This window comes from Oryctolagus cuniculus, chromosome 19 (assembly GCF_964237555.1).
Source record: "Oryctolagus cuniculus chromosome 19, mOryCun1.1, whole genome shotgun sequence".
In the NCBI taxonomy this organism is placed as follows: Eukaryota; Metazoa; Chordata; class Mammalia; order Lagomorpha; family Leporidae; genus Oryctolagus; species Oryctolagus cuniculus.
In genome coordinates this window covers 12080655-12104219 of record NC_091450.1, presented here as the reverse complement: position 1 = coordinate 12104219, position 23565 = coordinate 12080655, and the positions used below count along the sequence as shown (strand labels likewise).

General features: G+C 50.7%; 1 protein-coding gene and 1 non-coding gene across 12 annotated transcripts in view; both read left to right on the top strand.

The window, feature by feature from the left end:
* KATNIP (katanin interacting protein) overlaps positions 1-23565 on the top strand; it is a 186647-nt gene that overhangs the window by 23640 nt on the left and 139442 nt on the right. The gene's annotated exons all lie outside the window — the stretch shown is intronic.
* Positions 8608-8713, top strand: LOC127491506 (U6 spliceosomal RNA). Its single transcript, XR_007920226.2, has one exon. It is a non-coding gene; the product is annotated as a U6 spliceosomal RNA (small nuclear RNA).

Genomic DNA, 23565 nt, shown 5'->3' with positions numbered 1-23565 from the left:
GAAAGATCTAAATGGTGGTCCAAGTGGACAATCCAGAGGCTGGGCCAGAGTAGACTCTCCCAGTCCCTTGTGGGAAGGTCGGCCTTCCTGGAGGCAGAAGCAGGTGCCTGACTTCCTGCAAAGTCCTTCCCGGGGACTCGTGGGCTGAGAAGCTAGCGTAGGAGTGAACATAGGCCAGAGGCACAGAGCAGCCCCCAAGCCAGAGCGAATCGCGCAGGCATGCCTAGGCCTTGGGCCCTAGAACAGCAGCGGCCTGTTCATCTGCATCCAGAAATTCGCTGGGACACCAAGAAGCAGGGCAGCAGGGTGCTGCACTGAGGTGCTTTTTCTTCTCCCCCAACCCGGGATATCTCATCCCCCGCCCCCGCCCCCCCCCCCCCCCATAACAGGCCTCCCCTAATTGCTGCTATCCTCATGCTGGTCGCCAGAGAGCATTTCACATCAGTTTTCTTCTGAAAAGTGCTCAAAGTAAGGGAAAACAGGGAGGCTGCTTGTAACTCTACCTAGGTCTAACCTTGGAAGGTACTTAAAGCGGTTTCAAGCACTCTGGAAAAGAGGATGCACTCGCTCTGTCTCTTAATGGGGCTTTTGCTGGGTTAGAGAAACAAAAGAGAAAAGCCAGTAGCGAGCTGCCAGCCCTCTCAGCCGAGAGATGGTTGCAGGCCTTTGCCACCTGCACCTCCCCTCTCGTTTTGGCATCTGGGCTTTTTGGCACGTCAAGCCTTCTGCAGGATGCCAGGTATAGATCAAGCTGTGTCACATAAAAAGCAAGGGAGGAGGCAGACTGTCTCTCCCAGAGAGGGTTGGAACAGCCAGCCGGGGACATGCCACGCCTTGTGTTTCCTGGGAGATGAGGTTCTGTGGGCTGGGCCAGCCCATTCTCTGGCAGGTGAGTGTGCTGGTTCTACCCTGGGGCAGGATTGGGTGCTTCTCTGCAGGGCTGAGGCCTGACCCACAGTGCAAGGAGGGTGGGAGTCTGCTCTAAAGACCTTGCCGGGGGCTCAGCATCGTAGTGCAGTGAGTGAAGCCACTCCTTGGGACAACAGCATCCCATATTGGAGCGCCAGTTCGAGTCCCAGCTGCTCTGTTTCTGCTCCAGCTCCCTGCTAATGTGCCTGGCAAAGCAGCAGAGGATGAGCCAAGTGTTTGGGCCCCTGCCACCCACATGGGAGACCTGAATGGAGTTCTAGGCTCCTGGCTCTGGCCTAGCCCAGCTCTGGCTGTTGTGGCCATTTGGGGACTGAACCAGCAGCCAGAAAATATTTTCCTCTCTCTGTCACTCTATGTTTCAAATAAATAAAAAGAGAAGAGACATGGGGGCTGGCGCCATGGCGCAGTAGGTTAATCCTCCACCTGCGGCACCGGCATACCATATGGGCGCCAGTTCTAGTCCCGTCTGCTCCTCTTCCAATCCAGTTCTCTACTATGGCCTGGGAAAGCAGCAGAAGATGGCCCAAGTGCTTGGGCCCCTGCACCTGAGTGGGAGACCGGGAAGAAGCTCCTGGCTCCTGGCTTCGGATTAGCGCAGCTCCAGCCGTTGCGGCCATTTAGGGAGTGAGCAGTGGGAGAAAGGCCTTTCTCTCTGTCTCTTCCTCTCACTATCTGTAACTCTACATCTCAAATAAATGAATAAAATCTTAAAAAAAAAAAAAAAAGAAGAGAAACAAGAAAAGAGAAAGACTTTGCCAGATCAAATTCAGCCCGAGGATTTGTTTCTAACCTGTATCCTATATAATCCTATTATTTTTTAAAACTAGATGTTTGTATTTAAATGTTGGGAGATTTGCATAAAGCTGCATACTTCTGGCTTGTTTGGAAAATAGGGGGTTGCCACACTGAGTCCTTATTCCCATATGGCCACATGGATAATGACTGTCATTCGTAAGGCTACCCTCTTTAAACTTTGTTTTAAAATTCACTTTATTTGAAAGGCAGAGAGTCATGGAGAGCTTCTGTCTACTGGTTCACTCCCTGAATTGCCCACAAAAGCCAGGGCTGGGCCAGGCCATGGTCAGGAGTCTGGAACTCAATGTGGGTCTTCCACTTGGGTGGCAGAGTCACACTTACTTGAGCTGTCATCTGCTATCTCCCAAGGGACACATTAACAGGAAAATGGGTGGGAAATGGAGCCAGGACTTGAAGCAGGCACTCTGATGTGGGATGTGGGCATCCTAAGTGGCATCTTAACTACATCAAACACCTGCCCCTGGCTGCCCCCCGTAGATGGGGCGGGTTCCCCTTCCTGCCCTGTGGCACATGCCTGCTTGGTAGGAAACAGGCATACAGTGAGGAGGCCTGTGCTGCGGTCACAAGCTCATGTTGGAATTCCACAGTGGCATTGCCTGTTCCAGTGGCCAGGCCTCTTTGCAAGGCAGCCAAGTCCAAATCTCCGGGGCTGTAACTCGGGCAGCAGGGTTTTTTAATCCCTTCCAAGTGGTTCCAAAAGTGCACATGCAACCAGTGCTTTTCCATGTATTAAGTAGCCCTGGCTCTTGGTCAGCTGTTGACCATACACGCCCTACCTGGCCCCAGGGGTGCCCCCCTGCCTCTTCCCTCTCAGATGCCAGTAGGCACAAATCAAAGAAAGATCAGGGAAAACCCCAGGTAGTGCCAGAGGAGGGAGGGAAGACTTCCTGGAAGAGGTGGATTGAATTGAGGCAATGGGGGAGTTATAGCCCTTGCTGAAAAGTGGAGCTCTGATGGTTGGTTGGCGTGGAGTCCGCAGGTACTTCCAGCTCAGCTGCTTAAAATATTCTCCGCCTCATCTCTTAGCAAGTATTCATGGTTCCTGCCTGTGGAGATTATATAGTGTTTATGGTCCTCGCTCATGAATTATTAATGATTTTGAAATTGTGGTCATTGTAGTTTGCTCAAAAATCATTAGGAAGTAAATTTATCATACAGTGTTTTTAGGAAAAGAGAGAGAGAGGAGAGAGAGCGGGAAAGAAAAAAAATGAAATCACGGAGGAGGAAGAAATCTTATTCATTGTCTAGTTCATCCCGCCAGCATCCATGCTGGTGCGCAGGCAGCAGTGGTGCTCACGGACAGGGGACAGCGGGCTGCACAGGCCACAGAGGCCCCTGCGACTCTGAATTACCTGACATAGAGCATCTAGCACTTAGCAGAGAACAGCAGGCACTTCCCAGGCACCATTGCATATCCCAGAGGGGTGCCTCCCTACCCCCCCCCCCCGCCCCCTGCTCCAGGTGCACTTCAGGCTGAACATAGCCCCTCCACTCACTGGCTGTGTGTCCCCAGGCAAGTGGGCCAAGCAGGCCAGCTCCAGGGCCGCCATTCTTAACCACTCCGAGCGGTGATTGCCTGTCATCTTGCGCAGTTGATTGGAAATTCCCAAAAATGCTGTGGACAGCCAACTCTTCTATAAAATTATTAACCTCACCCACTTAGGAGAGGTTAAGGCTTCCCCTTGCCTGCGTGCACAGGTGTGTACACACACACACACACACACACCCCTCACAGACTCCCCGCTTTTAGCAGACTTGGTACAAGACTAGGAACTCCTTTCATTTTTCCCAAGCAAAGGAGTTGGGGGTCTCAGGACCTTCACAGAGGTTGGGGACCAGGACCAAGGTGTTCTCTGGGGATCAGGTTGTGTGGACAGCCGTGTCTGTCCCTGCCAAGTGCCCCCATGAACAAACCTGGGCGCTGCTCTGAGTCTCTGCACCTTGTTGCCATCTTGACGCTCTTCTCTGAGTGGGGCCAGTTCCTCTCTGGAAGCCCAGCTCCGAGGCCGGAGAGTCTGGTCAGAAGGATCTGGGGGCGTGCAGTGCCTCAGCCCTAGTTCTTCTCTGTGGTCAGTTTCTGTGTCCTTCCAGACATACTGCACAGCTCTGCAACTGTACAGAGCATGTAGTCTGTCTCCTGTGCCCACCCATTCACACCCTCCCCTGCTCACCACCATGTGGCGTGTGGCACACGTTGTTTTGTTCCTGGACACGCCTTGGAGAGCACTCCCTGGTGGGCCATGTGGGCAGATCTCCTTCTCTCCATGGCTGCATAGCACTCCCTTGTGCATGTACAGGAACATGCTCCTTTATTTGGAACCAAGCAGATTTAATTTTCAGAAAGTAGCCTTGTCCCAGAAGGACCTGGAGAAGCACTTTATGATCAAATACACTAACGCAGGGGCTGGCGTTGTGGTGCAGTGGCCTGAGCTCTTGCTTGGGATGCCCACATTCCACATTGGGGTGCCTGTTTCAGGTCCTGGCTACTCAGCTTTCAATCCAGCTTCCTGCTAATACACACCCTGGGAGGCAGTAGGCAATGGCTCAAGTAGCTGGGTCCCTGTCAGCTCTGTGGGAGACCCAGATGGAGTTCTGGATTCCTGGCTTCGGCCTGTGAGTCCGCAGATGGAAGAGCAGACTGGGGAGTGAATCAGCAGATAGAAGAGCACACATTCTTTCTCTCTCCGTGTTTCTTTCTCATTGCCTTTCAAGGAGATAAAAAATAAACATCAAATACACTAAGATATTTACAGCAAAATATGAATATTCACACTAAATGAGAAATAAAGGCTACCCAAGTGCAATGTCATGTCAGTTCAGATCAGACTTTGTACAATTGCATAAATGTATTACTGGTTCCCGCTTAATGACCATTTAAGCTGTTAATGGTCTTTTGCTACTATGAGTATACTTTAAAGAATATTCTAAAGCAGATATCTTTGTGCATTTGCAGGAATAGCCAAAGGTTAAGTTCTTAAAAGTGGAATTATTGGATCAAAGGTTATGGGCTGGATTTAAACAGATGTTTCCAGTGTATCTCCTAATGATGCATAAGAGGGGGCAGAGTTTTGTTCCAGGCTACCCCACGAAGAACTGGCCAGATTCAAGTCCGACTGACTGTGGCAGCCGTCCCCACCTGGGAGCCATTCAGCAGCCACCGCTACAGGAGGGTGGGAGGAGCGCGGCGCCCTCAGGGGCCTGCCCAGTACACTTGGGTCCTGGGAGTCATCTCAGGTGCTCCCAGCACCTGTCTTGGCTGATGGCAGGAGGCCCTAAGCCTGGCGACTCTTGGTGTACGTTTCAGACTTCACTATCCAGCGAGCCAACCAGACTTCTGACTTCTCCCTCCTCTTTCTTCCTTTTCCTCAGTTGCGTTCTCAGGGTTCTCGCAACTGCAGCCTTCTTAGGAGTCAGGAGCTGCCCTTTCCGAATTTGCAGATCTCAAGTGCTTTGTTTAACACATTTTTTTTTTTTTTAAAAGAAAATGCATGCTGATGAGGCTGTATTACAAGAGCCTGCTATGACAGTTGACATTCCAAAATCTGTGCTTTTCCCAGAATTAGTTCATATTTCTAGGCAGCAAAGAACCAACTCCACTTTAGATCCAGTTGCCAAATGCTTTCCCAGTCGCAAAAGCATCATCGTTAGTCTTCCTGCTTTTGTGGGTCTTGATCTCTGGCTTTGAGAGCTCCAAGAGCAGGGCCACTGGTGACACTGACAGCTTCTGATTTATGTGGGGTGGATCAGTCCCACAGAAGGTTAAAAGCTGTGGAGCAGAGTATTGGAGCCTGTGGACCTTGGAACTAAACAGCCTGGACTCAGGCAAGTGAGTTACGCTCTGTGTGACGCTACTTGACCCCGCTAAAAGGGAGAGATAGCATAGAACCTGCATCACAGGGTTGTGGAATGGGTTCAGGGAGTTCCCATGTGTTGTGGCCAGCCTTGTGGCACAGTGGGTTATGATACCAGCATCTCATATCAGAGCACTGGTTCTTACCCCAGCTGCTACACATCCAACCCAGCTCCCTGGGAAAGCAGCAAAACATGGCTCAAACATGTGAAGTGCTTCAAACAATGCTAAGGGGCAGGCATGTGCCACAGTGTTAAGACCACTTGAGATGCATGTGTACCATATCAGAGGGCCTGGTGACAGACCTGGCTCCTCCAGTTCCAGCTTCCTGCTACTGCACACCCTGAGAGGCAGCAAGTGTTTGCTCAAGTAGTTGAGTCCAGTGTGAGAGATCCAGATGCAGTTTCTGGCTCCTGGCTTTGGCCTGGCCAAATGCATTTAGGGAATGAACCAGTGGATGGAAGATCTCTCTCTCTCTCTCTGTTGGTTTCTCTTCATCTCTATGCCTTTCAAATAAAATGAAAAAAAATTTTTTTTTTAAATTTAGAACAGTGGCTATTATAAAAAAGATGAGTTTATTTTGGTACCAAATATGTATTTTAATATATATTAATTATTTGAAAGACAGAGTGACAGAGAGAGAGAGAGAGAGAGAGATCTTTGATCCACCAGTTCATTCCCCAAATGACGGCAACAGCTGGGACTGGGCCAGGCTGAAGCCAGGCTCCAGGAACTCCAGGCTGCTCTCCCACGTGAGTGGCAGGCACTAAAGCACTTGAGCCATCATCTGCTTTCTTCCAGGCGCCCTAGCAGGGAGGTGGATCAGAAGCCGAGTAGCCAGGTCTCTCACTGGCACTCCAGTATGGGACGTGGTTGTCACAGGGAGTGGATCCACCTGCTGCCCCACAACGCCCACATCATGATGCCAAATACTTAGAAATCTGTGTTTACAGGGAGGTCTTCAGAAAGTTCATGCAACCTGTGGATCAGGAATAAACAGCGTGTAGATTTCAAAATGGGGGGGGGGTGCTAAAGCAGACTTAGCTTTTCATTCCGTTTTCCTTGAACGTTGTGAAGTAGCCTTGTGCTGGGAGCTAGTAGCCTGCTTACTAATCCCTTCAAAGTCCGAGGGGGAGGAGCAGTCTTAGCGCAGGATGAGGCCTGGGCGGGCGGGCTCGCCTGCCCCTTCCTCTGTCTGAAGAATGGCCCGCTTTCATTGCTGTTCCCTTGCCTCTGAATCCGCGGCCCAGATGTAATCCGGGTGGGAGCTGCAGGTGTGTTTGCAAACGTGGTGCCCAGAGCCCAGGGTTAACAATGGCCAGGCCTAGCCGCGTGCCTCGGAAAGCAAGGAGAATCAATTTCTGATAAAATGCCAGGAAGGAGATTGACACGTCTAAAACCTTCCTGGTATCAGCTTAGCTTCCTGCGCGAGATTAAACTCTAGGAAAAAAAAATCAGAGAGCTGCAGTTTGTGGCTGGAAAGAGAGAATGTTGACAGCTTCCCCTTCCCGAGTCTGCTGTGGATAAGCCGCGTGCCCTTCAACGCAGCGTCATCAAAGTTGCCTCTATCCTGAGATCTTGGGCCCAAAATTGCCTTTAAAATGTCTCCTTTTGCTTCCTCCCTCCTCACCAAAAAACACTCTGAGGAAGAAATTCGGAACAAGTATAGAAAAGAGAACTGTGCAAAGAGAAGGCGACTCCTGCAGGTTCGACCAGCCCTGTGAGAACCGTCCCTCAAGGTGGGGTGGGGCGGCTCTGGGGGAGCAGGGCCAGGGCCACAGCAGTGCCACGGCACGTGGCCTCCAGTCCAGACTGCAGCCTCCCCCACCCCCACCCCTATGGCCCTCCTCTTCTCTAATGAGAGCCAGTGGTTCTGTGGTGTTGACTCTGCGGAGAGTCACAGGCCACATCTCTCGGACTCTGCTCAGCAGACAGAAGCCTCCCTCGCAGCAGCTGCAGCCAGAAAGGGGAGATTTGTGGCCTTACCTAACTGAAAATGCAGGGGTGGACAACATCAGGCGTGGCTGGATCCAGGTGCTGTGACCCAGTTCCTCTGGACTTTGCCTTCTTCTCCCCCAGCCTGTTCCTTGTCGGCGGCATGGTGACTGCCAGCAGCCCCAGGCTTACCCCACAGAGGCCAGATAGTGTAGAGGGATGAGCTGCATGGTCCAAGGAGGAGTCCCACCTCATCACTTGCCCCCAAAGCATCCCTCCCACTGAGCCTCAGTTCCTTCAAATACAGAACGGGGATAGTGCCAGCCCCCGCCTCATTGGGGTGTCAGAGGTGCTTAGAAAACGTGCCTGGCACATCGAAAACCCCCTCTTCCCCCTCTCCTTCCTGTCATTGGTATCATCCTCTCAACAGCTGCTGCAGCATGAGAGCTCTGGGCCAGGGCAGCTGTTGAGGCAAGCCTGTGAATTGAGACGCACTAGCTAGTGTCTGGCTGCACAGCCTCCCGGGGAGAAAGGGCGGCTGGGGTCAGTCTCGCGGTAAGCACACAGTACCGAAGGGTGCTTTCCCAAGGGAGCAATCAGGAGCCCTGTTGCCAGGAGAAGGGAAGATGGATCGTGGGCAGGCAAAAAGCAACAGCTGTCAGCGTCCTGGCTGCTCTGCAGTGGGAGCGGTGCACCTGCCAGATGGCCGGTGGTTAAAAATGGCTTTCACATCATTGTCTCCCTCACTTCTCGCGGTCCCCTGGTGAGGTAAGCCGCGTTAGCCGTATCTTGCAAGGGGAGGCCATCTAGGCTCAGTGCAGGGAGGTGCCTGCCTCGGTTGACACAGCCAGTGCCAGGCAGAGCTGGTTCCGTGGACGCTGGCAAAATGGCAGGAGCGGATCGCTTTTGGAGGGCGGCAGCAGAACCTTAGGCAAGTTCCTTAACCAGCTGGGGCTCAGGCTTTTTTTTTTTTTTACTTTTGAGAGAGATCAATCTTTTATCTGCCAGTTTGCTAGTTCACTCCCCAAATGCCCACAACAGCCAGGGCTGGGCCAGGCCAAAAACCAGGAGCCCCAGTGCTCACTTTGGTAGCCCATGCACTAAAATTGGAACCATGCAGAGAGGATTAGCATGCCTCTGCGCAAGGATGACACGCAAACTCATGAAGCAGTCCATATTTTTCTGACAATATACTCTTCTTTCCTGCAAAAAAAAAGAAAAGGAATGAAGAGGGGGAAATAGCAGGACTCTAGGGGTCCTAGTAATGTTTTGTTAATTTGGGTGTTGGTTATGAGTGTGAACAGGGGACAAAAAACTCATCTGTATACTTCCATGCATTTCTTTTGCATGTATACTGCATTTCAGTAAAATGCTTTAAAAAAAAAGCCAGGAGCCCAGAACTCAATCTGGGTCTCCCATGTGGGTGGCGGGGTCCAAGCTTTTGAGCCATCATCACCTGCTGCCTCCCATGGTGTGCTTTAGCAGGAAGCTGGAATTGGGGGAGCAGAGCCCCAACCCGACCCTAGGCACTCTGGTATGGAGTGAGAGCATCCCAAATGATATTTTGTCTGCTGTGCCCAATATGTGCTCTAGTTACTGTGTCTGTACAGTGGTGCATGACAGTGCTTCCTCCCCAAGGTATGTGAGGACCCCGTGAGGAAGAGAAGAGGGAGTTAAACACAGGAAGCCTAGCCTTGCTTGGGACGCTGGTTGGCTGTCCTCTTGCCAGGAGACTGCTGAGGCTCCTAACCAGACAGGAGGATCTCGCATGCCTGGGACTACAGGGTCGGGCAGGGACTAAGCAGGCAGGGGCAGCAATGGCGGGATAATGGAATCAGGCATGGTCTGATGCTCACCGTCCCCAACTCAGAGCACTTAACAAGACCTGGATCCTAACTGGAGGCCACTAAAGAGACTGAATGTCACCTCCCCACATGCACTGAATAATTCAAACAAAACCCATGAAGTAAGGGTAGTGAGGTTTAACAAAGTTCTGGGCTGCTTTTACTAGATAACTGCTTCAACTTTTTTTATTTTAGTATATAAAAACAACTCAGAAAATGTTCTGGGAAGTAGGGGTACGGATGGGCATTTGGCGCAGCACTTAAGATGCCTCTTGGGATGCCTGCACCCCATATCCGAGTCCCAGTTTGAGTCCCAGCCCTGCTTTTAATTCCAGCTTCCTGCTAATGAGCACCCTGGGAGGCAGCAGGTGTTGGTTCAAGTACTTGGGACCCTGCCATGAACACAGGAGACCCAGGTTGAGTTCTTGGCTCCTGGCTCTGGCCTGGCCCAGCCCTGGCTGTCATGGGCATGTGGGGACTGAACCAGTAGATCGAAAATCTTTCTCTCTGTCTCTGTTTCTGCCTCCTGGCTTTTCAAATGAATAAAAATAACTAAATCTTAAAATAAATATCCTTTGGGCCACCCATGCTTTGTTTTTGCTCTGGGAGGTGACTGGGTACATAAGAGGTAGAATGGCAGAGTGGGCCAGGACAGGACCAGGGTCTGGGTTAGGTGGCCTATGTTTGCTTACTTTCCAGTGTTATTTTTATTAATTTATTGATATATAATTTATGTACAATAAAATGGACAATCCTAAGCGTATACTTCTAGGAATTTTTATAGATAAGTACCTCTGTGTTAGCACTGTCCACATAAAAAAATAGAATATTTCTTTTTTTAAAAAAGATTTATTTTATTTGAAAGACAGAGTTACAGAGAGGCAGAGGCAGAGAAAGAGAGGTCTTCCCTCTGCTGATTCACTCTCCAGATGGCCACAACTGCCAGAGCTGTGTCAATCCAAAGCCAGATGCCAGGAGCTTCTTCCAGGTCTCCCATGTGGGTGCAGGGGGCCAAGGGGTTAGGCCATCTTCTACTGCTTTCCCAGGCCATAGCAGAGAGCTGGATCGGAAGTGGAGCAGCCAAGACTTGAATTGGCGCCCTTATGGGATGCTGGCACTGCAGGCAGTGGCTTTACCCACTATGCCACAGTGCCAGCCCCTAGAATATTTCTTGCACCTCAGGGGTCTTCTGTATGTCTCTCCCAGTTAATATACCTCTTCAAAGGTAACCACTGTCTTTTATTTTAAGATTTACTTATTTATTTGAAAGGCAGAGTTACAGAGAGTCAGAGGCAGAAAGAGACAGGGAGAGAGGTCTTACATCTGCTGATTTCACTCCCTAAATGGCCACAATGGCTGGAGCTGGACCAACCCAAAGCCGGGAGCCAGGAGCTTCTTCCAAGTCTCCCATGTGGGTGCAGGGGCCCAAGGACTTGGGCCATCTTCTACTGCTTTCCCAGGCCATAGCAGAGAGCTGGGTCAGAAGTGGAGCAGCCAAGACTTGAATTGGTGCCCATATGGGGTGCTGGCACTGCAGGCGGTGCTTCACCTGCTTTGCCACAGCGCCAGCCCCAGTAACCACTATCTTGACTCAGGTTGCTATAAATGGAATCACAGAGTAAGTACTTTTTGTGTCTTTCTTTTGCTAAATGTATCTTGAGATTCATTCACATTTTTAAATGCATCAGCAGTTTCTTCTTAGACCTGCAGTTCTTAGAAACATTAAATTGCAAATTAATTCAAGTTCATTGTCATTATTAAGTTTTCACATTTGCACATGTAAATAACCTCTCCCCTTCAAATTCTGCTCAGTCTCCTTCCTCGCCATAGAAATAACTTTTGTTACCAACTAGATGTTCATCCTTTTAGAGGTTTTTCTAGTCTTGCATCTCCATTCATTGTTTCAGTTAGGAGTCCAAGTATCAGAAAACCCAACCAATAACGGCCTAAACCAAGGGTCAGCAAGGTTTGTCTGTAAAGGACCAGATAGTAAATAGTTGAACATTTGCAAGGTACCCACTGTGCCTCACAGGCACTCAACTCCACCACTGAGCGTGAAAGCAGCCAGAGACACTATGCGAATGAGTGGGCATGGCAGTGTCCCACTGACACTTTCTTACAAAGGAGGCAGCTGGCCAGATTTGCCTGTACCCGTCATTTGCTGACCCTTGCCATAAAAATAGGGGTTGATTGGGCTCCTACTGCAAGAAACCTGGAAATAGCCTCATGAAGAAAGCAATTTACATTTCTACCAAAAATATTCGAGGAAGCCTGTCATCTAAAACCTTGCCCACAGTGAATACGGACATTGGACATCATTCCCACTTTTTGTCAGTCCTCTTTGCGTTTACTCCTGCATTTTGGGTAAATGCCTCCACCTTGTCTTCCAGAGCACTGATTTTCTCTCTATCTGTTTCTATTCAGTGTCTTTTGCTTTGTTTGTTTAATGATTAAATCTTTTATTTGTGACTTCTAATTCATCCTTTTCTGTAGTGGGCTCCTCCTGCTTCGTGGTCACGATGTCCTCTCTCACCCATTTGATCATACGTGATGTATTTTAAATGCCTCCACTTGCATTGTTACCTGTTGTGTGGTTGTTAGTTTTTACAAAGGTTGAATATTCTATATCCCAATTGCTTGGGTCCAGAAGTGTTTCAGATTTCAAGGATTTTTGATTTTGGAATATTTGCATAGACTTGACTGTTTAAGTGTATCTTATCTTAAAGCCTTGTTTTATAAAGATTTATTTGAAAGGCAGAGTTACATAGAGAGAGGAGGTGACAGAGAGAGAGAGAGAGAGAGAGAGAGAGAGAGATCTTATACCTTCTGGTTCACTCCTAAATGGCCACAACAGAGTAAAGAGAGAGAGAGAGAATCTTCCACCTGCTGGTTCATTCGCCAGGTCAAATCCAGGAGCCTGTGGCTCCATTTGGATCTCCCATGTGGGTGACAGAGGCCCAAGCTCCTGGACCATCTTCTGTTGCTTTCCCAGGCACATTAGCAAGGAGCTGGACTTGAATCAGTTCTCTAATATGGGATGCCGGTGTCGCAGGTGGTGGATTTACACTGGCTCCCAAATCTAAGCATCTTCGGTGCCCATGTGATGCTTAAAAAGTTTGAGCTTCTGGAATATTGTAGATTTGGGATTTCTGGTTAGGGCTGCTCAACCTGTATTTGTTAAATTGGGCCCTGTCTTCCATGGTGTTAGTTTCCCTGGACCGCCTGGAGCTCCGTGGACATGTGCTCTTGTGTGTACTGTGACTTCCTGTTGCCTTGCCTGTGGATGGATTGTGTGCCGAGGACAGAACTTGGTAAAGAAGAGTGATGCCAGCCGTCCATCTTCGGAGCTTGCTGTCTTCCTGTTCCCCTGGCCACGGCCTGCCTTTCTGTATCACAGCACCACACTCAGAGCTCCAAGGGCTGGATGGACCTTAAAGAGCTACCCGCTAGTATGCCCATGAGTTTTCAGCAAATCTCTTTGACCTTCAGGCTGGACCTTGTCTCCCTGGGGAATGTGCTGTCTCCCTCCTGCCTTTGTAGCAGTCCTGCCTGGCTTCTGCTTCAGCCTGTGTTTCTTTTCATTAGTCCAGTCCTGTCTGCCGGCTATTTCCCAGGGCTTCTTCAGCAGTTTTCACCGGCTGGTGACACCACTCTTTATTTTCTGTGCTGTCATAGATGTTAAATGGTGTCATTTCTGGGCACTCGGGTAGGAGAGGCTGAGGGGTGTCCTTGCTCTTGGTCTTCCCAGCTCAACTTGTTCTCAAGGGGACTTCTTGATAGAGTTTTCACCTTCCCGTCACCTTCATCTGGACAAGTTCATCCATCTCCAAAAATACACTGTCTGAGGACCAAACAGAATATTCCAGCTGTGAACCGCTGAGCGCAGAATGCAGGGATGAAGGGCACATCCTAATGAGCACCGAGTTCGCATTCTGTGCTCTCTCTGTGCTCTCTCGGTCGGGTCTCCTCACCTCCCTGAGCCTCGCCAGCCTCACCTGTCAAGTGGGGAGCACGGTGATAACGCCCACATCACAGGGCTAGTGAGGGGGTCTCCCGGAACAGTGGCTGTCAGGTGTTCAGTGCAGGGCCCGGCACACAGTAGGTGCTCAAGCATGTCTGTGCCCTTCTTCTCTCTCAGTGTGAGCAAGTAGTTGTGTTGGTAGGAGTTTCTGGCAGCCACACCAGCCTGTTAGCTCACACTGAGCAAGCCCAGAAACTGCAAGCCCCATCTTGCGTATCATGAACCTTTCCCATCTATCCACCCCTCCCAGCAGCTCCCCTTGTACGGAACCTTTATCTTGGCAGTGACACATTTTACTAAGCTGTTCTCACTCCGTCTCCAGCCTGTAGAAGTTGATCTGAACTCAGATTCCATCACCCAGTTTTTCCCATGTGTTTCTCACCTGAATATCATCCACAGACTTAATAAACAACCTTCCACAGCCAGACCCAGCCATTGATAAAATTACAGTGTGGTGTAGGACCAAGGACAGGGCCCCTTGGTATGCCCCCCCCTTCCCGGGAGGACTAATTTAGATGCCCAGGCGAAGTGATTCATCTGTCCCGTTCCTGTAATAGCGTGTCCTTGTGGCTTGCTTATCATAATAATATTAGAGACCATGTATTGGTTGTTATTTACCAAGGCCAGACACTGAGGGAAGTGTTTTTCATACATTGCTTTCTTATTTCTTAGAGCCACTCTGCAAGGGATTTGTATTACGTAGGACTTGGTTAAAAAAATAATAATAATAAACTCCATCTAGTTTAGCAGAAAGGGAACTAAATTACTGCATCACAGGGCTCTGAAGAGGGGATGTGTCAAGGAGGCCAAGAGCGAGGATGTGTCTGGGTGTTAAGAACAAGTGAAGGGGCCAGCACTGTGGCGTCCTATGCTAAGCCTCTGCCTGTGGCACTGGCATCTCATATGGGCACTGGTTCATGTCCTGGCTGCTTCTCTTCCAATCCAGCTCTCTGTTTATGGCCTGGGAAAGCAGTGGAGGATGGTCCAAGTGCTTAAGCCCCTGCTCTCATGTGGAAGACCCAGAAGAAGCTCCTTTGCTCCTGGCTTCGGATCAGCTCAGCTCCAGCCATTGCGGCTGTTTTGGGGGTGGACCAGTGGAAGGAAGACCTTTCTCTCTGTCTGTCCCTCTCTCTGTAACTCTGCCTCTCAAATAAATGAATAATTTTTTTTTTTTTTTAAAGCAAAGAACAAGTCAAGGCTGGCATTGTGGCGCAGCAGGTTAAGCCACCACTTGCAATGCTGGTGTCCCATATCAGAGAGCCAGTTCAAGTCCTGGCTCCTCTGCTTCCAATCCAGCTTCCTACCAGTGTGCCTGGAAAGCAGCAGATGATGTCCCAGGTACTTGGGCCCCTGTCACCTATGCGAGAGACCTGGACAGTTCCTGGCTCCTGCTTTGACCTGGGCCCCAGGCCTGGCTGTTGCAGGCATTTGGGGAGTGAACTAGGAGATGGAAGATCTGTCTATCTCTTCCTCTCTCTCTCTGTCTCTCTCCCTCTCTCTGTCTGTCTTTCCTTCTCTCTGTTGTTCTGCTTTCAAATAAATAAATCTTGTGTCACTGAGGGCTGGCCAGTGACTCAAGCCAGGGAGCCACCCTGTGTCATCACCATGGTTCAGTCCTGGATCCTCTGCAATCCGTGGTTGTTTGTTTGTTTGGCTGGTTTGCTTATTTCTTTGGTGACTTGGCTCACCTCAGCCTGGCCAAGGGCTCAAGAGCCAGTTTCATGGAGGGACTTGATACTAAAATTTACCAGCACAGACTCGAGTCCAGCAGGGCTCGGTTCAGACACTAGCTCTGTCACCTGTCATCAGATGATGCTCTGTGCCTTGGTTTCCTTAACTGTGAAATGGAGATAATAATGGCTACTTTGCCAGTTGTTGCAATGATTTAATGAAATAATGCCTGCAAGCCACTCAGCAGAATTGATGACTCAGCACAGAGCAACGGACTCTGTAAACAGTAGCATTTTAACAACCGTACAACAACACAACGGAAAGCATGGGAGGCTAGAGGACAAAGACTTACACTTTAAAACTTATTTATTTAATTGATTTGAAAGGTAGCAAATGATTCCCTTTCTAATGCCTCAGCAGCCAGGGCTGGGCCAGGCCAAAGCTGGGAGCTGGGAACACAGTCCTGGTCTCTCACACTGGTGGCAGGGACCCACATATTCAGTCATCACCTGCTGCCTGCCAGGCTGTACGTTAGCAGGAAGTTGGCTCAGACTCCAACCCAGGTACTCTGAAATGGGATGCAAGCACCCCAAGCATCTTGTTAAACATTGCACCAAACGCCTGCTCCAAAGAGAACATTTTTTTTTTTTTTTTTTTTTTTTTTTTTTTTTTTACAGGCAGAGTGGACAGTGAGAGAGAGATACAGAGAGAAAGGTCTTCCTTTTGCCGTTGGTTCACCCTCCAATGGCCGCTGCGGTCGGCGCGCTGCAGCCGGCGCACCGCACTGATCCGATGGCAGGAGCCAGGTGCTTCTCCTGGTCTCCCATGGGGTGCAGGGCCCAAGCACTTGGGCCATCCTCCACTGCACTCCCTGGCCACAGCAGAGAGCTGGCCTGGAAGAGGGGCAACCGGGACAGAATCCGGCACCCTGACCGGGACTAGAACCCGGTGTGCCGGCGCCGCAGGTGGAGGATTAGCCTAGTGAGCCGTGGCGCCGGCCTCAAAGAGAACATTTTTAACTCAGCCCACAGGACAAGGGGTGGGAAGTGGACTGGCCAGAAGGTCAGGAGGAAGTGACATTGAAGCTTGCTGGTCTGGAGCTTTGGGGTAAGGTTCAGATAATGGATAAGAGGTGAGGTGGTGGGTGGGGATGGCATTGTGACACAATGGATTAGGCTACCACCTGCCAACACCAGCATCCCTTATGGGCACTGGTTCGAGTCCTGGCTGCTCCTGTTCCAATCCAGCTCCCTGCTAATGTGACTGGGAAAGCAGCACAAGATAGCCTAAGTGCTTGGACCCCAGCACCCATGTGGGAGACCTGGCTCCTTGTTCCTGGCTTTGGCCTGGCCCAATCCTGGCTGTTACAGCCATTTGGGGAGTGAACCAGCAAATGCAGATCTCTCTCTCTCTCTTTCTGTATCTCCCTCTCTCTTTTAAATAAGCATATCTTTAATCAAAAAAGAAGAGAGGTGGTTCCATAAGCATATATAGGAGTTCAAGGGACCCCTGGATAGTTCACTGTGGTGGAATCCAAGCATGTTCAGAGCAAATGGGTCACTGAAGCTGCCAGCATTCCTCTGGGCCCTATGGAGCAGGCTCTGCTCATCCACTCGGCAGCTGCTAGGTGCCAGGCACTTGCCCACGCCTGGACATTCCCCAGTGAACAGCACACACAGAGCCACACATTCATGGACTAAATGAGAGGTATCCAGAAAGCCCATGGGTCTTCAGGAAGGCCTCACTCCAAACCTGAGCAGAGATGGCAGGCAGATGAGAGCAGCCGTGCAGATCTCTGGGAAAAGTTGCAGAGTCAACTGCAAGTGCCAAAGCCCTGGGGCCCTTGGCATCTGTGTGGCTAAAGCAGAAAGGACTAGGGACAGAGCCATGGGAGATAGGACAGAGGGCTCAGGGGCAGGCCGTGGAAGGCCTCATGGCCATCTGTCAGGGCTTGGGCTTCTGCTCTGTGAAAGCTGAGAGCTGGGAGCTGAGGTGTTTCATCATCCTGTGCTCCCTGCTGTGTGGGGGAATGGACGGGGCGGAGGGAGGGGTTCAAGGCAGACATCGCACAACCTGGGAGGGGTGAAGGGGGCTTGTTCTGGGAGGGGAGCAGGTGAGGTGTTGAGAAGGGGCAGGGCCGGGGCTTGTTGGGTGGGAGAGAACAAAGGAATTAAGAAGGTGCTGAGCTTGGTGTCTGAGCAGTGACAGATTTCTCATGTCCTGAGATGCTAAGGATTGAGGACAGGGTGGAGGGGATGTCAGGAATTTGGAGTAAAACCCACAAAGCCCTTGAGTGGGTGATGGATAAGGAACCGGATTCAGGGGAAAGCATGTTGAGCCGAGTTTGTCTGGAATGTGGAGCCACTGATGATTTTTTTCCCTCTTGGAGGAGAGATGTGGGAGGGGCAGAGGTTATTACTCACATGCGTGATACCAGAAAACACCTTCCTCTGAGACGTTCTTTGTAGCCTTCTGCATAAAGCTAAAATCCCTTTGCCAATTCCCATCCCTTCCTGATCCCTTCCTGGAGGAACTGTTGCCATAAACTTGGCAGGGATCCTCCCAGAACTTTCTCTGTGCATTTATATACCTGCGTATACCCATAAAATATACAAGGGAGTCTTCCAAAAGTTCATGGAAAATGTATGCTATGAAAAAATTTTGCACTAAAATAAACATCTTTTAATTCTATTTTCCACAAACTTTTTGAAATTCCCATATATATATATATATATACATTTTTTAAAAAATGTGCATTTTCTTACTTTGTCATCACATTGAATGTGTTGTTTGGCAGTATGCTCCTGGAACTTGGAACTAGTCTATTCTTCTTAGACTGTGTGTCTTGAAGATTTGTCCTTGTTGTTATCTAGCCCTTTTTAAAGAACCTATTGCACAGTATTCCCTGGTTGCGCAGACTGTGGGTCACGGAGCTGTTCCCCACTTGGAGGACTTGGGGCTTATTTCCAGCTGGCATTTGGCACATTTTTGGCCAGGCAGCAGTGTGACTCTTTCCTTAGGTTGAATTCCAAGGAGCGGCATGGCTGTGTCTGAGTAGGTTGAAGCTTTGCAGGGTTTGGTTTGGTTTTGTCTTGTTTTGGGGAGACTGCATCATGGCTCCCCTGAGCGCCTTTGTTAACTTACTTGCCCAGCCACAGGCAGGTTCTCAGTGAAGGAAGCCACCGAGCTCTGAGCAGAACACAGTGGCTGTGGGCTGGAAGGAGTGAGCAGGAAGCTGAGAGCACGTGGAATGTGTGGGCTGCTCTTCCACTCTTGGGGACCTGTGTTTGGCAGTGGGCATTTGGCACAGTGGTAAAGACCCAACTTGGGAAACTCACGTCTCATATCACAGGGCCTGCATTCAAGTCCCAGCTTTGTACTGATTCCAGTTTCCTGCTAATGTGTACCCTGGGAGAGCACAGGTGATGGCTCAAGTCATTGGATCCCTGCCACCCACGTGGGAGAGCTAGATTGAGTTCCTGGCTTCTGGCTTTGGCCTGGCCCAGCCCTGACTGTTATGGACCTTTGGGGAGTGAACAGGTGGATAACAGAGGGCTTTCTGTCTCTGTGTGCCTTTCAAGTAAAATGAAAATAAAGGACTGGCATTGTGGCACAGCAGATTGAGCCTGCAGTGCTGGCATCCCCTATGCATGCTGGTTGGAGTCCTAGCTGCTCCACTTCCTATCCAGCTCCCTGCTAATGCACCTGGGAAAGCAGCAGAAGATGGCCCAAGTGCTTGGACCCTGCACCCATGTGGGAGACCTGGAAGAAACTCCTGGCTCCTGGCTTAGCCTGGCCCAGCCCTGGCTGTTGTAGCCATTTGGGAAGTAAACCAGCAGTTGGAAGTGTGCACTCACTGTCTCTGTAACTCTGCCTTTCAAATAAAAATAAATCTTTTTTTAAAAAATAAAAATAAGTAAAAACGAATAGAAAATAAAGAACATGTGCTTGGAGAGGACACAGGCCACCACGCTAGCTAACGAGACTCTCCCAGTCCTTTGCTTCCCTCCTAAAAACAGCAGCACAGCCTGCGTGCCTGGCCTTCTTCCCCGCCTCACCAGCTTCAAGTCATCCGCTTTTGACAAACACCGGCAGAGACATTGTCAGACTCTGTTTTCATCAGAGGAGACCAAGCCTTCTGTCACCGGGCCCCTTACTCTGCCTTGCTGTCCTGGATCCTGCCTCATGCCACCACCTGGGACCGTTCCTTGCCTGCCATCCGCAATGACACCTTCAAGGGCTGGTGCACTAGTGAAATGGTGATTGTCACCGCCTGGCGCCTGTTCTGAGGGTGTGATTGCAACCCCTCTCCCGGAGCCAGGCCAAATCCTACAACCAGCTGCTCTCCCCAGAAACAGTTTAGCTCAGCCACTTCCTACACAGAGAAAGGGAAGTTGCATCCTTAAAAAAAAGAGAGATGTCATTTTTTTTTTTCTTTGCTTGAATTTCAGGTGGGTGTTGGCTTTGTGGTGAAAACTGCTTGCAGGGTTAGCTGAGGGTGCTGGTCTGGGGTCTCCTGTGAGTTTAGCTTTTACCATAATTAGAAATATTAAAATACCCTTGCTTACTTTATTTGAGAGGCAGAGAGGCAGTGACAGAACCTGGAGCCCCCATCCACTGATTCGCTCCCCTACATGCCCACAACAGCCAGGGCTGGGTTAGGCTGAAACTGGGAGCTGGCAATGCAGTCCTGGTCTCCTCCATGGGTAGCAGGGACTCAGGTACTTGGTGCCATCACCTGTTGACTCCTAGGGTCTGCACCGGCAGGAAGCTGGAATCGGGACCTGGAGCTGGGAATCAAACCCAGGTGCTCCCAGGTGGAACGTGAGCTTATTAACCAGTGCCTTAACCATGATGCTGGTCACCTGTCCCTAGAAACATTTCAGTGTCTCCAGTCTAGTCGTTAACATTTATTAGGCATACATTAGGGGCCAGTGCTGTGACATAGTGGGTGAAGTTGCTGCCTGCAATGCCAGCATCCCATACCATATGGGCTCCAGTTCGAGCTGCGGCTGTTCCACTTTTGATCCAGTTCTCTGTTATGGCCTGGGAAAGCAGTAGAAGATGGCCCGGGTCCTTGGGCCCCTGCACCTGTGTGGGAGACCCAGAAGAAGCTCCTGGCTCCTGGCTTTGGATGGGCTCAGCTCCGGCTTTTGCAGCCATCTAGGGAGTGAACCAGCAGATGGAAGACCTCTCTCTCTCTGCCTCTGCCTCTCTGTAACTCTGCCTTTCAAATAAGTAAATAAACATTTTTTTAAAAAAAGCATACATTATGTGCCAAACAATATTCTAACCATTTTATATTTATATAGTAGAGGCTTCTAATTATCATCCCAATACTTTTGCACATTTTTTGAGATACAGTTCACATAACACAAAATTTACCACTTTAAAATGTACAATATTTAGTATATTCACAATGTTGTTCAGCTGTTGCCACCATCTGCTTCCAGAATGTTCTCATCACTTCACACGGAAATCCTGTACCTATCAGCTGTCAGTCCTGATGCCTGCCTTCCCCATACCTGGTGACCAGTGATCTCCTCTCTATCTCTATGGATTTGCTTGTTGTGGACATTTTGTAGAAATGCGATCATAAATATGTGACCTTCTGCGTCCAATTTCTTTCTCGGCATAACGTCTTCAGTTCCTCCTGCACTGTGGCTGATAGTGCTCTCCCGCTCCCTGTGACTGTCGTGCACTGGATGTGGTTGGTTCCCAGCGTCCGTGTGGTGCTGAGAGACTGAGGGGCCTTTAAGAGGCGTCTGGATCACGAGGGAGCTGCCCCCAGGAAGGGGTTGATGCAGTTCCCATGAGAGCCGGTTAGCAGAGCGAGCGTGGCTTCCTCGCCTTCCTGTCCTGCCAGGTGCTCTTCTCTCCCACACATGCCTGCTTGCTCTTCTGCCCTCCGCCCTGAGGCTCTCACCAGAAGCCAAGCACATGTTCATGCCAGGCTCTCGGCCCTCCAGAGTCATGAGCCAGAATCAGTCTGTTTCCTTTGTATATGACCCAGCCTCAGGTGTTTTGTTATGGCAACAGAAAACAGAGCAAGACAGTGAGCAAGTAAGAGTCCACTGAATGGGCGTACCACAGCCTGTTCACCCAGTCACCTGCTGACCGACAGCTGGGGCCCTTGCACCTTTGTGGCTGTTGTGAACAGTGCTGCTATGCATCATCCTGTGGTTTTGTAATTCATTTTATTTATTTATTTATAAAGTCAGAGAGAGAGGGAGAGAGAAAAGGGAAGTGAGAGAGAGACAGAGGAGAGAGTTGTCATCCGCTGGTTCACTCCCTGAATGGCCAAGCACCGGGCCTTCCGTCCAGCTCTCCTCACTGGGTAGCAGGGCCCACGTGGCTGAGCCAGCACCGGCTTTACCTGCTGGCCCCGAGGGTGCACAGCAGTAGGAAGGCAGCATTGGAAGCAGAGCCAGGACTTGAACCCTGGCCCTCTAGAATGAGATGCAGGGATCCATGCTGCACGGCATCTTAACTATGCAGCCAATGCCCACTCCCGTCATCCCCGCTATGACAGTGCAAGTGCCATTTCCATTCCTCCTGCCAGGCCAGGGTCCACAGGCTGAGAGCCCTTGGCATCGGTGGGCTCCTCTTCCAGTTTAAGGACTGCATTTGGAGAGGGCACAGGCTTCTTAGGGGACTGAAGAACCTCTCCTGGTCCCGTTCTTCCCTCTCGGAAACAGAGCAACACGAATGAGAACCTGTCTTGCTCTCATGCTGCATGCCCGGCGTCTTCCCTGCCAGCGAGGTGCCATTTCTAAAGGGGCCTCAGCGTCCTGAGCACCCCCTCGGCTGCTCAGCTGGCGAATGAAGACCCAGTGATTGAGGGCCCTGTGTCCCGCCCCTCTGTGGTGACCATAGCTCAGAATTAAAACCCAGGGCTGTGGCCTGGGGAATTCATGGTGTTTTTGAGACTTGAGTTTGGCCTCTCTGAATTCAGGACTGTGTAGCAAATCCTCGCTGAGTCACGATGATCTGTCCAGTTCCGAAATGCAGGCACATGCAGCAAGTCTCAGCCCTGTCCTGGGAGCTCATGGTCAGGGAGGAAAGATGTGCTGTCTCAGGTTCTGCAGGAGCTGTGCCTATGGGTTTCCCTGGGAGGGCTCTTGAGAATGACACCTGTAGAGAGTGAAGGGATGCCACAGGTGCTGGGTGGGGATGGCTGGTTCTTCCCAAATATCCCTAGCTGAGGCAAGGAGCTGGGGTCTTTGTAACCTTGGCACCAGGCAGTATCCCACATCAGGGATAACCCTGGGCATGACGGGTTTCCACCTGTGAAGGGGCCCAGCTGTGAGCCACCAGCTGCCTTCCGTGCTCCGGCAGCTGGGGCGTGATAAGTCATCTGGGGCTGCACTCAGCTCAGTGCCTAAGGCCATGTCTGTGTGCCCTGGACAAGTGCTGAGCAGAGAGGGGTCTGGAAATTCCTTGGGAACTCAGCTGAGGCAAGGCAGGACCCTGCCTGGGATGGGTACTAGAAGAGAAGAAGCAGTGTGTTACTGTGTTGCAAAGGCCTGAACCCCAAATGTCCACATGGTGCCAGCCCATGGCTGCTCCCCTTGGCTGCCTCAATATCAGTGGTGGCACTGCCTTCCAGTTCCACAGGCCAGAGCCAGACTCATCACATTAACTGCCTCCCCACCGCCACCTCTTCCCAGCCAGTCACTAGGCCACTGTGCCGTGGTCCTGAAAATCCCTTCTCCCTGCCTCCTCCAGGCTGGGGACCCCTGCGGTCAGAGCACCTGCAGCAGCCTCCTGCCTGCTCCCAGCACCCACTCTTGGCCACCCTAACCCTTGTTCCAACTCCCACCCACCCCTCCAGTAACAACGTAGCTTCCTTGGGGTCTGGGTGTCAGGCCAGTACTTCCTGCCACGGCCACATGATTCTTGTGGTCAGTGCCGGCTGCTCCCTTTGTCTCTCGGGCTGCAACCCCGCTGGCCTTCCTGCGCCTACTCTGATTGCTTGTGCTGGTCCGTGGCCTTCACATGGGGTCCACTTTGCTGGGCTCACTCTCCTCTCTCTTCTACTTCACCTGTGCAGGTTGCAGGTTTTGGTTGTGTTGTCATCCGTGGGGAGGCTTCATCTGTCGTCATCAGGCATGCATAGTCAGGTCTCCCTTTTCAGTCCACTCATATAACACGCACCTCCACCTCCGCGACGTTGGCATCATGCATTTGATGGTTGGGGGCGTGTGGGTGGACTTGTTTAAAATGAGCCTTGCTCACTCACTAGACCACTGGCTCTGTGAGGCCAGAGAGTTTGTCTTGGGACAGGATTGGAGGTGCACCATCCATCTGGGAGAAAGTAGGCAGCAAAGGAGCTGGGAAAAGGGAAATTCCTTAGACCAATTAAATTCAGTAGTGTTTATTTAAGCAGAACCAAAACAGTTTGAGTCAGGCAGCTCCCAGAACCAGAGCGGGTTCTGAGACGCCAGCCCGGGATGTGATCAGACAGCATTTGTAGAACAAAGAAGAAGAGACTAGAA